The 13,099-nt window shown below is 40.2% G+C and overlaps 1 pseudogene; it reads left to right on the top strand.

Annotated features, from left to right (window-relative positions):
- The window catches only part of LOC107746714 (isoleucine--tRNA ligase, cytoplasmic-like), a 66,185-nt pseudogene extending 59,180 nt beyond the window's left edge, over nt 1–7,005 (top strand).
- The last annotated feature ends 6,094 nt before the right edge of the window (nt 7,006–13,099 follow it).

The raw sequence follows: 13,099 nt of genomic DNA, 5'->3' as shown, positions 1-13,099 counted from the left end.
AGTGTGTGTGTGTGTGTGTGTGAGTGTGTTTGTGAGTGTCTGTGTGTGTGTGTGTGTGTGTGTGTTTGTGTGTGTGTGTGAGTGTCTGTGAGTGAGTGAGTGAGTGTGTCTGTGTCTGTGTGAGTCTGTCTGTGTGTGTGTGAGAGTGAGTGTCTGTGTCTGTGAGTGTGTGTGAGTGTGTTTGTGATAGCTTTTATAAACTGCTTTTATAAAACGGTTATTCCATATACGTAGTACGGTTTCACAGAATAAAACTGAGCAAATTATGATATTAAATCAATACCAGGTTGGTAGAGTTGTGCATATAATTCGGCCTTTGTGCAGCATAAACGTTATGCATAACACGTATAACACTGGGTAGAACAATAAAGAAGATTTTTAGCTGAAATTGTGGTCCTTGGTGATTCATGAAATGCAAGTCAGCAGCTCCTGACGATATATTGAGGTCTTATGAAGCGAAACAATCAGTCTGTGCAAGAAACTGAACATTATTTACACTATTATTACCTGTAATCCAGAGCCGCAGGCAAACGGTCCGGAGTGAAGTTCAGTTCATAAACGAATGATTCTTTTGAAGCGGTTCTTTTTAGTGAACCAGTTGAATCAGTTCACCAAATCGGACTGAATCATCTGAAACAGTTCGTGGCTCGAGCAGCACAGATCTACAAGTTCCTCAATCAAAACTCACTCTCAGACGCCTGACAGTCACTGCGACTGGAAATGAGGCGAAACACCGGCGTATCTGATCCTGTGATGAATGAATCATTCAGCGCTCCAGTTCCTCCACAGTCACTGAACTGAGCAAACGGTTCGACTCGGACTGATCTGCGCATGTGGGAACCCAACACTTGGATGAAGAGAAAAATTAAAGTTTTTATGCGTTCTCATTGTTTATGTAAAAAGGTGAGCTGATGAAGACTAGTTTATTGACTTTATATGCTTTAGACACGTAAAACATCTGCGTCTCACATCATTATTGGGTGCTTTAATAACATAATTGCGTTTACGTTACGTCATTGCATGATTAGATAAACGAACCAGTGAACTGAACCAGTTCATTTGAAACAAACTGTCCGAAAGAACCAGTTCACATTTACAATGTTGTAAATAATGTTCAGTTTCTTGCACAGACCGATCGTTTCGCTTCATAAGACCTCAATATATCATCAGGAGCCATGGGTATTGATTTTGTGTTAATTTTTTTACATGTTTTAAACTTAAAGTGACAGTAGCTGTTGAGTTTAATTTTATGAATCACCATGGTTTCAGCTAAGAATCTTCTTTACTGAAAAAAAAACCTACATCTTGGATGGCTTGAGGATGAGTAAATTAACAGCACATTTTCAGTTTTGGCTGAACAATCCCTTCAAGAATAGAGCACTTTAGAAATGTTTCAGAAGGTTATGTTGCATACCGGATCAGGGTTGTAATTGTTTGTGTTGTGTGATAACTGAAGGGCTCGGATCTGGACTTCACTATCGTGCGAGGGGCCGTCGTCTCCAGAGCCCCTCTGACCACCGCAGCCTGCGCTTACGTCAACCTCAGAGTCACGCTCAAGGACAAACAGCAAGGTGCGTCACCCGCTTCAGTTACGACACAATTACAAATGACCTTTTATGAGCCAGTGCATTTGTAAGCATCGACGTACCTTTGTTTCTAGTTCAGCGATGAGAGGAGTGTGTGTCCGCTCCGCTGTGTGTTTACAGAACACGTTGGTGTGGTTCTCATTCAGAGCCATGTTTGCTCTTCTCCATTCATGCTTCTCTCAGAGGGTGTCGTTCTGCTGGAGAACCCAAAGGGTGATGACACACTGGACGTGGAGCGGCTCAAGACGGTTTGCTGTAGTGTTTTTGGAATCAACGGTGCACCTGTGACCATATTCAATGGCAAGACAGGTGAGATCTGACTCAAAGAGCTCACAAAAACTACCAGAATGCTTCAGCGGTTATACTAGCGGTCCTGATATGGGGTTTTCAGTGCCTAATATACCGATATATTGCATAGAGATGCAAATTAGGGTCCAAACATCTGAGACAACATTGAAAAATTGTGAATTAAAAAAAAAGTGCTGTACTGCTAGACGTTTTTGTAATCCGATATAAGTAAATGAATGCCATTGATCATGTGACTCTTTGTACAGATGATAAGAAGAACAAGAACATGATCATTCTTCAGTGTTGAGGAAAGTTACTATTAAAAGTAATGCATTACAATATTGCGTTACTCCCTAAAAAAAAGTAACTAATTGCATTACTAAGTTATGGAAAGTAATGTATTTCGATACTTTTCCGTTACTTTTTGTCACCTGAGCTGGGCTTGCTTATTTATTTTTAATAACGAAAACCCCAAAAGCTATATTTTTGTCAACTGTAAAGGTCCTTTCACACCGAAAGTGAAATGAATAAGCCTTTGCACTCACTCCTGATTTCAATCTTACTCTCTCCCGCAGAACAACACGCTGCAGAAGCAAATAACACACATTTGCGCTCATATTCCGCTTATGAATTCTGTCATGAATTAGGAATAACGGCGTGCTTTCGGTTAGGTCAGCTGAACCTCTGTGTGCCAGGGTTTATTTGTTTGGCCATCTGTCTTTGTTTGGAGTTCAGCGAAGCAGTGGATTGTGTTTTCAATCAGGTCACTGATTCGTGAACTGGTCAGTGTTTAGTTGTGTGTGTGTTTGGTATTTAGTGTGTGTCCTCTTCCTCTGAATTTTCCCACACTTGTAGATAGTGTTGTCACGATACCAACATTTGAGTCATTTTTTCAGCGCTCTTCACATTTAACACATGCAGACACATACATGAACGTTTGAATTGAGTTGGTAGTCTGGTACTATTAGACTGAAAGACTGTTTCTTCATTTATTTTTTTACTGGCACTGGTCGTTTTGACTTCCATATTAGTAGATATTCCTGAAAGGGTTTGAAGGGAAAACATTAAACTGTTCCTCCGAAGGGGCAAGAAACACACCTTCAGTCATACGTGTGTTTTGTCTGTTTCAGCGCTGAACGCCGAGACTGACCTGATGTCCCTGAGCGGGAAAACACTGATGGTGACCTCGGGTTCGAGTCCTGCAGACGTGAGCAGCTCAGACTCTCTGCTGTGTCCGTATGTCAACCTGCAACTAATGAACACCAGTCCGGCCGGTGATTTTCACTCGTCACACACATCTCACTTGTTCCACTGAGTGAGCAGTATCACACACACACTCGCGCACACACTCACACTCACACTCTCATCTCACACACACACACACACACACACACTCACTCACTCACTCACTCACTCATGCACACACACACACACACACACACACACACTGTGGAGGCCAAACTGTCAGAGTCTGCACTACAAAGTAGATACTTCATCAAGCCTCACAAGACACCTCACTTTGGCCAAATCACATACAAAAGACGTGATATACATTTTTTTTATTGGTCTTATGAAGTATTCTAATTTGTTGAGATAGTGAATTGGTGGGTTTTTGTTAAATGTGAGCCAAAATCATCACAATTAAAAGAACCAAAGACTTAAACTACTTCAGTCTGTGTGCATTGAATTTATTTAATACACGAGTTTCACAATTTGACTTGAATTACTGAAATAAATGAACTTTTCCACGACATTCTAATTTATTGAGATGCACCTGTATATATATATATACACAAACACACACACAGACACACAAATGTAACTAAAATTTCAATGAAAACAAAATATTACAATAAAAACATTCAATATGTTAATAAAAACTATAACAGGATCTCAGTGATTCTAAAATAACACTGGTCACAAATGAGATTTTGTTTCAGTTCGGGTGCTCTCTTAGAAGGCAGCTGACTGTGTAGTGCATGTTTCAATGTTCGTAGTGAAATCAGCTGGTTCTTCAGTTAGGGCATCTATTTTAAAACATGTATATCTATTTTATTTTAACTGTTTTAAAACATTGATCACATGTCCTGAACGATCTCATCACCTCCTTGATTTACCTTCAAGTGGGTCTTTAATATTGCGTGTGATCAGGCATTTATGATCTGAAAAAGTGGGTGGGGCTTATGAATATTATTGAGATGACATAGCATAAGCCCGGCAGTCATAATGAATTTGCTGGTGAGTGAGTGCTAACCATATTAGCATGACATCATACTGATTGGACCTGTGTTCATTTTGAGCTGTGCTGAGCAAAACAAGTCTTAAAATATACTCATTTTTTTCCCCAAAAAGTGGTATTTGGGGGGCATGTCATAAACATGCATGACATTGATAGTGACCACTCAGTTAACTTGTAACTTCAGAAACAGTTTATTTTTATAAATTCTGAAATACTGACCTTTTTGTTGATGACACCTACAGTAATAAAGATATTCTCAGATCATATATGTATAATTTCCATATAAGTTTCCTAACAGTGAGGAAGCAAAAGCGTGATTTTGTAGCTGTAAATGTGGCAGTAGTGTGTGTGTGTGTGTGTGTGTGTGTGTCCTGTAGAGTGTCAGACTGGAGAAGTGGCCACGCTGCTCTTGATGAACCCAGAGGGGAAAAACGCCTTACAGTTCCCTGATCTGCTGCATGAGTCGGCTAAAGTCTTCGGCCTGAGAGGAAGGAAGCTGATGCTGTACCTGAATGAAGAGCTAACAGAAGGTGAGGAACACGTCGTCAGTAGTGTGTGTGTGTGTGTGAGTTTATCAGTGTGTGCGTAAATCTGTGTGTGCGTGAGTGTGAAAGTCTGAGTGTGTGATTGTGTGAGTGTGCATGATTGTGTGAGTGTGTGTGTGCGTGAGTGAGTGCATGAGTGTGCGTGATTGTGTGAGTGTGCATGATTGTGTGAGTGTGTGTGTGTGCATGAGTGTGATTGTACAAGTGAGTGTGTGTTTGTGCGTGATTGTGTGTGCGTGAGTGAGCGAGCGAGCGTGCGTGCGTGCGTGTGTGTGTGTGCGAGTGAGTGTGTGCGTGCGGGATTGTGTGCGTGTGAGTGAGTGTGTGCACGATTGTGTAAGTATGCGTGCGAGTGTGAGTGTGTGTGATTGCGTGAGTGTACGTGATTGTGTGAGTGAGTGTTTGTGTGAGTGATGCGTGATTGTGTGAGTGAGTGAGAGTGTGCGTGATTGTGTGTGTGCGTGAGTGAGTGTGCGCACGTGAGTGAGTGTGTGTGTGTGTGCATGAGTGAGTGTGCGCATGTGAGTGTGCGTGCGTGCGTGAGTGAGTGAGTGTGTTTGGAGGGTTGATTTAGTGACATGCACTCACACTTAGTGACACCTTCACTCCTGATCTCCAGACCTTCAGCAGTAAATAACCCCTAACAATTGTGCCAGCTAGTTCCATCTGTTTTGAGTCTCAAAGAAATGCCTCGGCTTGAAAATGACTATCTAGCTCAGTTCACACATGATGGGTGTTATTATTTGGAGAAGGCAGTCTAAAGGCTGGGACACACCAAGCCATCAGTGCCCGAGAATAAAAGCCAAAGTGATGAGAACGAGCACGTAAATGAAGGCCGCACAGACAGAAGCCTGTTCTAATGTTACGTTATATATTTTCATAACAACATGAGCTACTTAAAATGAAGAAAGTTATCAGCATAACTGATATTCAATTTGGTAAGCAAGCGCTGCTTTATTTGTTCCGTATATCTGCGTATATCTCATATTTCCTTGTTTCAGTTTCTCCTTTTGAATGATGAATATGTACTATTGATAGCTGCTGATATAGAGGGTTCATTCCTCTCACGCACGAGCTAGTCTGCAGTCGGCTGTAGTCTGAGCAGTGTGTTCAAGTGCAGCTTTTTGCTCCAGACCTTTCATCGCCCCTAGTACTTTGAAGTCGGCTTTGTGTGTCCCGGCCTTAAGCTTTCGGCCGCAGACAGCGTGAGAAGTGAGAAGCAGCACCACATTTACTACAGCGCTCTAATGAAACTCTCAGGGTTACATGTCACAATAAAAACGACAGGAACGGATGAGATCTGAGCATTCATGAGGAAAACTTGAGTGGTGTTTGTCTGTGCAAAGCTCCTGCGACACAATTCTAAGGTGTTCTGGTGTGAAAAGAGCCTTTGTGGTCTGTAGATGTGGCTCGAGTTCCTCCTTCAGTGTGCGTTCTTGGCATTTTTTTCAGTTGTTTTCTGGTCCAGCATGTCAAGATGGTGCGTCTGATCACTTAGTAAAGCAACAGCACACATGATCTGAGGAATCATTCATGTCTGGAGCACAAACACTGCAGGACGACACACTCTGAATCAATGGAAGTCCCGCATTACAGATAAAACAGCCAGTTACCTTTTTTTGGTGGTACATTAGCTGAACCCGTCTGGGGAAAAAACAAAACAAAAAAAACTTTTCTTTTTAGTGTGATTTCAGCTACAGAAAAATTCCCTGCCAAGTGCAGGCTTCCTGTGGCCTCAGTTCCTCATCTTCTTCCACAGTAAAACATCTGGAAATGAAAGACACGGTGCCCATTTCTCCTCATCTCAGAGCCACAACCCTTTTCTCCTTCAAACATCAGACTCGTGCTGTTTGTCTGAAGCCCAGCAGATCAGAAAAGAGTTTGTTTGTTTGTTGGTGTCTTAAAGAAAGTGGGTCATATCCCAGAGGCCTCTGCTGTCAGACGTACAGAGGAAGATAGCATACAGTAGCTCACATTCACTTCAGAGCATCGTACAAATCCAGTGTGTGATTCTGTGTCTCATAAAAGAGTAATCCGTTGTAATGTTGAGTTTTGGGCCGTGTCTGATTGATTATGGTTGTGTTTCAGAGCTGGAGGCGTCCTCTCTGCACACTCTGAACACCAAGACCCTCTTCGTGAAAGTTCTTCCTACAACAGCAGAAGCCTAAGCAGATCCTCCTCGCGTCTGTTCGTCACCATGGGTTTGGTGTTTGTCGTGGAAAAGGGAAAGGTCAGATAACGCAGATCTCGTCATGTGTGTTGAGCGACTCGTTAGATGGGAGCAAGTGAAGATTGTAACTGGAGCTGTACTCTATGAACTTGTGGGGAAAGCTTTGAATAAACCTTGAGGTGCAAATAAAACCTTTGAATTATTCCTTTATCATCTTCAGAATAGCATGTATCCATGCAATGTGCGTTTACACTGAGAACAGATGCTATAGAAATATTTCTTAATAGAATACTGTCATAATCAGTGGTACTGATAATGCTGTTCCAAACCAATAAGACTCTCATTCATCAAATTACGAATGAAGATATTTTAATGGAATTAATGAGATTTCTATGGAACCATAACATTGATGCTTCAAAAAGTTTATAAAGGCATGTTAAAAGTAATCCAAATTAATCTAAAACTTCATTTGAACTTCTGTTGACCATATTTGATGTGCTAAAATATGTATTTGAAATGTATGTCCGTAAATATCTTTATTTGTGTTTTGAAGTTGAACAAAAGGCGTATGGGTTTGGAATGACATGAGGGTGAGTAAATGACGACAGAACTCTCCTGTAATGCAGGTGAACCTCGAAACAAAGGAAAGTCAGATCCAGGGGTCAGTTGCATGAACACAGCCACTGTGTTAAGACTTTGACCAACTAGCAGTTAGCCAAGGGGTTATCAGTCTTACTTTTCAGATCCAAATTAGACCAGTCTACCTTTTTTTTTTGTTTAACTTAATTTAAAGTTATGACCGTTTTTGAAGAAAAAAAAAAAAGACTAGGTTATTAAGACTAGTCTAAGCAGTTCATGCAACCAGCCCCTGGTGCAGATGATTTATTAGAAAATAAGATAAAGTACAAAACAATACGAAGTATCTCAGAAAACTCTGAACACAGACTATAGGTCCAACAAAGGACAAGACCTAACAAAGAACACGAGAAACATTACGGCTTTATGGAAAAACATGGGAAATGAGATTCAGGTGAACTAAATCAGACTCCATGGAAACAAACAACAACACAGTAAGTAACCAAGGAAACAAGAACCAGAAACAGGAAATAATCCAAGGAACCAGTATCAAAAGCCGTGTCCCAAACCGCTCCCTATTCCCTATATAGTGCACTATATCGGCTGTCGTTCATTTTGTAGTGCTGTCCGAATTCTTCAGTTTGCATCTTTCTTATTTCTGCTTTAACATTTATTTCATGCATTATTAATATTAAAATATATTATTAGCTTTAACTCGGTTAAATGTTTTACTAATTTGCTGAGGTGGATGATTATAACATTTTCGATAATCACCTGTAGGTAGCGTATTCGTCCTAATGTCAAATGAACAGTCACCTGGGCATTGTCATTTTATCTGAGCGCAAAACGCTGCTCGGGAGAGTTTCAAGATACTAAAAATAATAAATACATACAATTATCAGCAGATGTTAATATATGTTTATTTTTGTTGCCAGTATTTTAATAGTATTTAAGGATTATGAACAAAATAAGCATTACAAAACAAAATGAATAATATACCATCGATGAAACCACAAAGCTGGGACAGAGGTATGTATGATTACAATATAAAGTCATTGTGAGTGTTATTGTTAATATTATTTTATAAAACAAGGTACACAAGATAAAAGTACAGGTGTGACAACGATGTTTGTGTGACAGCTCCAGCTCTCCGATGCGCCATTTTACCTCAGCATCTGAATTCAAGTCAAGTCACCTTTATTTATATAGCGCTTTTAACAATACAGATTGTGAACTGTACAGCATTAATTAGGAAAATAGTGTGTCAATAATGCATTTACATTTACATTTAGACATTTAGCAGACGCTTTTATCCAAAGCGACTTACAATTGGGGGATACATAAAGCGATTCTTCTTAAAAGAGGCAAACAGATACAGGAAGTGCTTGTAATACCAAGTTTTTAGACATTGTTCAAGTAAGTACAAGCTAGAAAGAGAAGGAATAGATAAAGAGTTTTTTTATGATGATGAAGTCAAGTAGCTTCGAAAGAGATGAGTTTTCAGCTGTCGCTTGAAAATGGTCAGGGATTCAGCATTCCGGATAGGGGTGGGAAGATCGTTCCACCAGCCAGGAACGGTGAACGAGAATGTTCTGGAAAGTGATTTTGAGCCTCTCTGTGATGGTACCACGAGGCGTCGCTCACTAGCGGATCTCAGATGCAAAAGGACAATAGTAAACACAGTAATTTTCAGTTAAAGGCAGTTCATCATTGAATTCAGTGATGTCATCATCCAGCTCAATTCAGTATAAATAGTATCTGAGCAATCAAGTCGACGATATCACTGGAAATGAAGTGTCCCCAACTCCTCCCGAACAATGTTAGGTAGGTTATTCCAGAGTTTGGGCGCTAAATAGGAGAAGGATCTGCCGCCCGCAGTTGATTTTGATGTTTTAGTCTAATTCACTCACTTCGTTTCCTTCGCTCCTTTCTGATATAGTGCACTCAACTGCCATACACTATATAGGTATTAGTGAATGAGTGAGCAATTTCAGACACAGCTAAAGAAACTACAAAGACTACAAGATAAGAGCAAAAAAACAACAACAGGAAACTAAAGCAAAACCACAACATAAAAGTCCAAAACGAAAATAATGTGACATCCCTTTAAGGTGTGGTCAAATGATCATCATTTCTCTGTCAAATTATGCGAGTCAAATCCTTTCATCCAGTCATTTTAATGGGAATCGACGTGAAGAAGTTCTGTTCACACTGTGTTAAAACTGCAGCGCGCATGCTGTAAGACACTGAATCGCAGTGACTTGGTCTTTTGCTGCCTCTGTGGCTGAGTGAATATTAAACAAACCTTCAGCATTTGTCTGCTCTCTCTGAAGTCACTGGAGGAGCACAGAGCGGCCAGTCCGCCATCTGCTATACTCGCTCTGCTCAGCTAGCACTAATAATGAAACTACTGAGAGACTCCCACATGGACCGCAACATCTTCATGTGTCCTCTAAATCCTTTGCTTCAAATACAGACTGATTCATAGTTCAAGCACAGTTTTATGGAGGAATTAATATAAATGTGTGTAACCACATTTCTGCCATTAACATCTCTGGAGTGACTTCCACTGTAAGCGCAGTGCTGCGTAATTTGGTGTTCCACAGCAGATCACAGATAATGGTGATCCAGCTTACCTTATGCAGAACCCAGAACACATTGTCAAGCATGCAAGTGACGCATTCATGTGGATTTTTTTTTGTTACCTCTAGGCACACACATTTTAATTGTATTTTTAAATTGACTTTGCAATCAGTCATATTCACTGTTTGTCATTTGGTAACAGTTATAGGGCCAGATTTGCTAAACACTGCGAGTTTTCAAGTCAGTGATCTGCTGACAATGAGCAAATTAAAGAACACAGACACAGCCAGATCATTTGCATAAAAACTAACGCAATCTATCAAGAGCAGCGCAAATTAGCATGATAATCAGGTGCAGGTGATCGACTAACATCATAGACACAGAAGACATGCTTTTGGGGTATTAAATAATCATGCAAATACCAGTAAATTGACTATTGAAAACTTCAGTAAATCACATTGCATGATTAATTTAAATACTCTCCTCTCATAAATTGTGCATCTGAAAGTGAAACTCCTACCAATGCAGATGGAATAAGATCAGTCACAAAACTAACTGTCCACTCCTTTTCATTGCTGATTTTTCACTGCATGCTCTTTAGTAAATCCTGACCGTCTTTTAATGCAAAAAGTGGTTTGCACTGGTGTGAGCTGTTCGTAAATCTGACCCATAGACAATCATGATAGGCAGATTGCAGGTGTATTGGTGGTGAGAGCTGCAGAAGTCGTGACCGAATATTACAAACATGACTCAACATGTGAGCACAATTGGAAAATCATCAGTGGGAAAGAAGCACATTTCTTAGAGCGGTTGCTCAACACAATTAAAAATGAAATTCAAGCATGTTTTAGATCAGTGAGATTGGTGGCAGCTGAGAGACATCATTCTACAGCAGCAGCAGCTCCAGATCTTCATGTTTTTCAGCATCTCACACCGTGAACGCTGCAGTTTTAAGACACCATGTCAAGTTCAAAACGGTTCAAAGCAGTCTGGAGACTCACTGAAAGACATTAAAGCACGGTTGCTCAATCAACGGTCAATGCAATGGTTCAGGAAGCTCTAATTATTAAACACACAACTGCCAGTTATTAAACATACTTGGCCATTCCAGTGAGAGCATGACGGATCGAGAGCGTACTGACGCCACAGACCTCGACCTGCTCATTAACTCCGCCGTTACATTACTCAGCATTCAACTCTTAATATAGAATTGTTTTTGTACTGATTGTTCAGCATGTCTTATGTTTTGTCCACTGTAACTGAGATTACACGTTTAGTGGGTCGTGAATGCCATGCAGTAGTTTGACACAATGGCATGGATATGAACAGTATGTTGATAAAGAGCCAAAAGTAGTTGTTGTTTAGCGAATTATGGTTTGCTTACATGAGGACATCAGCCTTCTGTTCATTTTCATATTTTATGCATTTTTCTAAAAATGCTGATATTATCAAACTGATTTGTTGCAAACAGGATCAATGTTTTGGAGTGATACAAACCAACTAAGGCCTGGGACACACTAGAGCAGGGTTCCTCAAATCTTGCCCTGGAGGGCCAATGCGCTACAGAGTTTAGCTCCAACCCTGATCAAACACACCTACCTGTGATTTTCTAATGATCCTGAAGACATTGATTAGCATGCTCAGGTGTGTTTGATTAGGGTTAGAGCTAAACTCTGCAGGAAAGTGGATCTCGTGGGCCAGATTTGAGGATCCCTACACTAGAGGATTTCCAAATCTTCACTGGTGGAGACCACAGACTCAAGGGCAGTTTCTTTCGTGATTGATATTATGATTTGAGTTTGGGGACGCTCCGTCTCGATCCGGAGCAGTTAAATAATTGTAATAACACCACACAATAGAGGACATTTTGGACAAAAAGTCATTTGCGACAAGCCTCGAATTGGGCCAAATCGGGGGTGCAAATCAAGTGTGTGGCCAGCCTAACAGCAGCAACACCTCTCAGAATTCATCAGAGCCGTTGATAATATACTGATGTTTGTGATGCTGATTTCCCTCCAATACGTGATGCCCCTTCCTGGAGGATGATATGAATAAAAACTTTTTGGATGTTAAAAGGATTTTGCAAAAGACTAACTTGATGAAAACTGATATTAAGATGAAAATGCAATAAAGACACTATGTGTCATGTGACAGCAACACAGAATTTTTTTTTTGACACCTTTAAAGCAACTGTATGTAGTTGTGTGTGTGTGTGTGTGTGTGTGTGTGTGTGTGTGTGTGTTTCTTTGACTGTGGAGCCCCCTTCAGTTAAGTGAGATGAATTCACTGTCACAAATATACCACTTTTGCAATTACAGTATTTGTTGCTGCCGTAAAGCAATCCGGCCTTATCATGGAATTTCAGACCCGCTCACCAAACTCCCACCACAGACCATTCGCCTTATTAAAAGTGTACCATCAGAATGATATTGAAACTGATATTGCAAGGTAAAAAAGAAGTAAATAAATAAATAAATACTTTTGCTTTTAGAGCCTCCAAAATAATTATTCCCTGGTAAAACATGAATGATATACTTAAACATTAAATACTTCCAATGTATATGTTGCTTGGAAAAAAAAAATAGTTAGCTGTTTTTGAATGGCCGTCAGTGGAGAAAGATGATTTTGCTCTCTTAAAGGGGTCATATGATGCTGCTAAAAAGAACATTATTTTGTGTATTTGGTGTAATGAAATGTGTTTATATCGTGACGTAGGTATGTGGGGGCGTGTTAGAACGAGCCGTTTTAGGTAGGTGTGGCTGACTCTTAACTTTTATAAAGAATATCTCTTTGAATTTGAGACTTTAGTCTTTGCAACTTTACAGATCTTCTTTATGCACCAAGAGCTTGTAACACTCCAAAGAGAAAGGAACAATTTAAATCGCATCATATGACCCCTTTAATGCAGTATTTATGGCATCTACCAGCAGGGGTTAAGGGGAAAAACCTTTAAATTGACTCCTAAATTTGAGAATGTTTTACCTGTTAAAAACGGCAATAACCCAAGCTGGAAAGAAAAAAACACACACTGAAAACACAACATGTGCGATTAAAGTATCGGGGACAAATAAGTAATTTAGTAAATATAATAAGAAATATGACCGCAACCACT

Source organism: Sinocyclocheilus rhinocerous, unplaced genomic scaffold (genome assembly GCF_001515625.1).
Source record: "Sinocyclocheilus rhinocerous isolate Xijiao unplaced genomic scaffold, SAMN03320098_v1.1 scaffold1100, whole genome shotgun sequence".
Taxonomy (NCBI): Eukaryota; Metazoa; Chordata; class Actinopteri; order Cypriniformes; family Cyprinidae; genus Sinocyclocheilus; species Sinocyclocheilus rhinocerous.
Note: the sequence above shows the minus strand (reverse complement) of the source record. Positions and strands in the feature narration are given on the sequence as shown.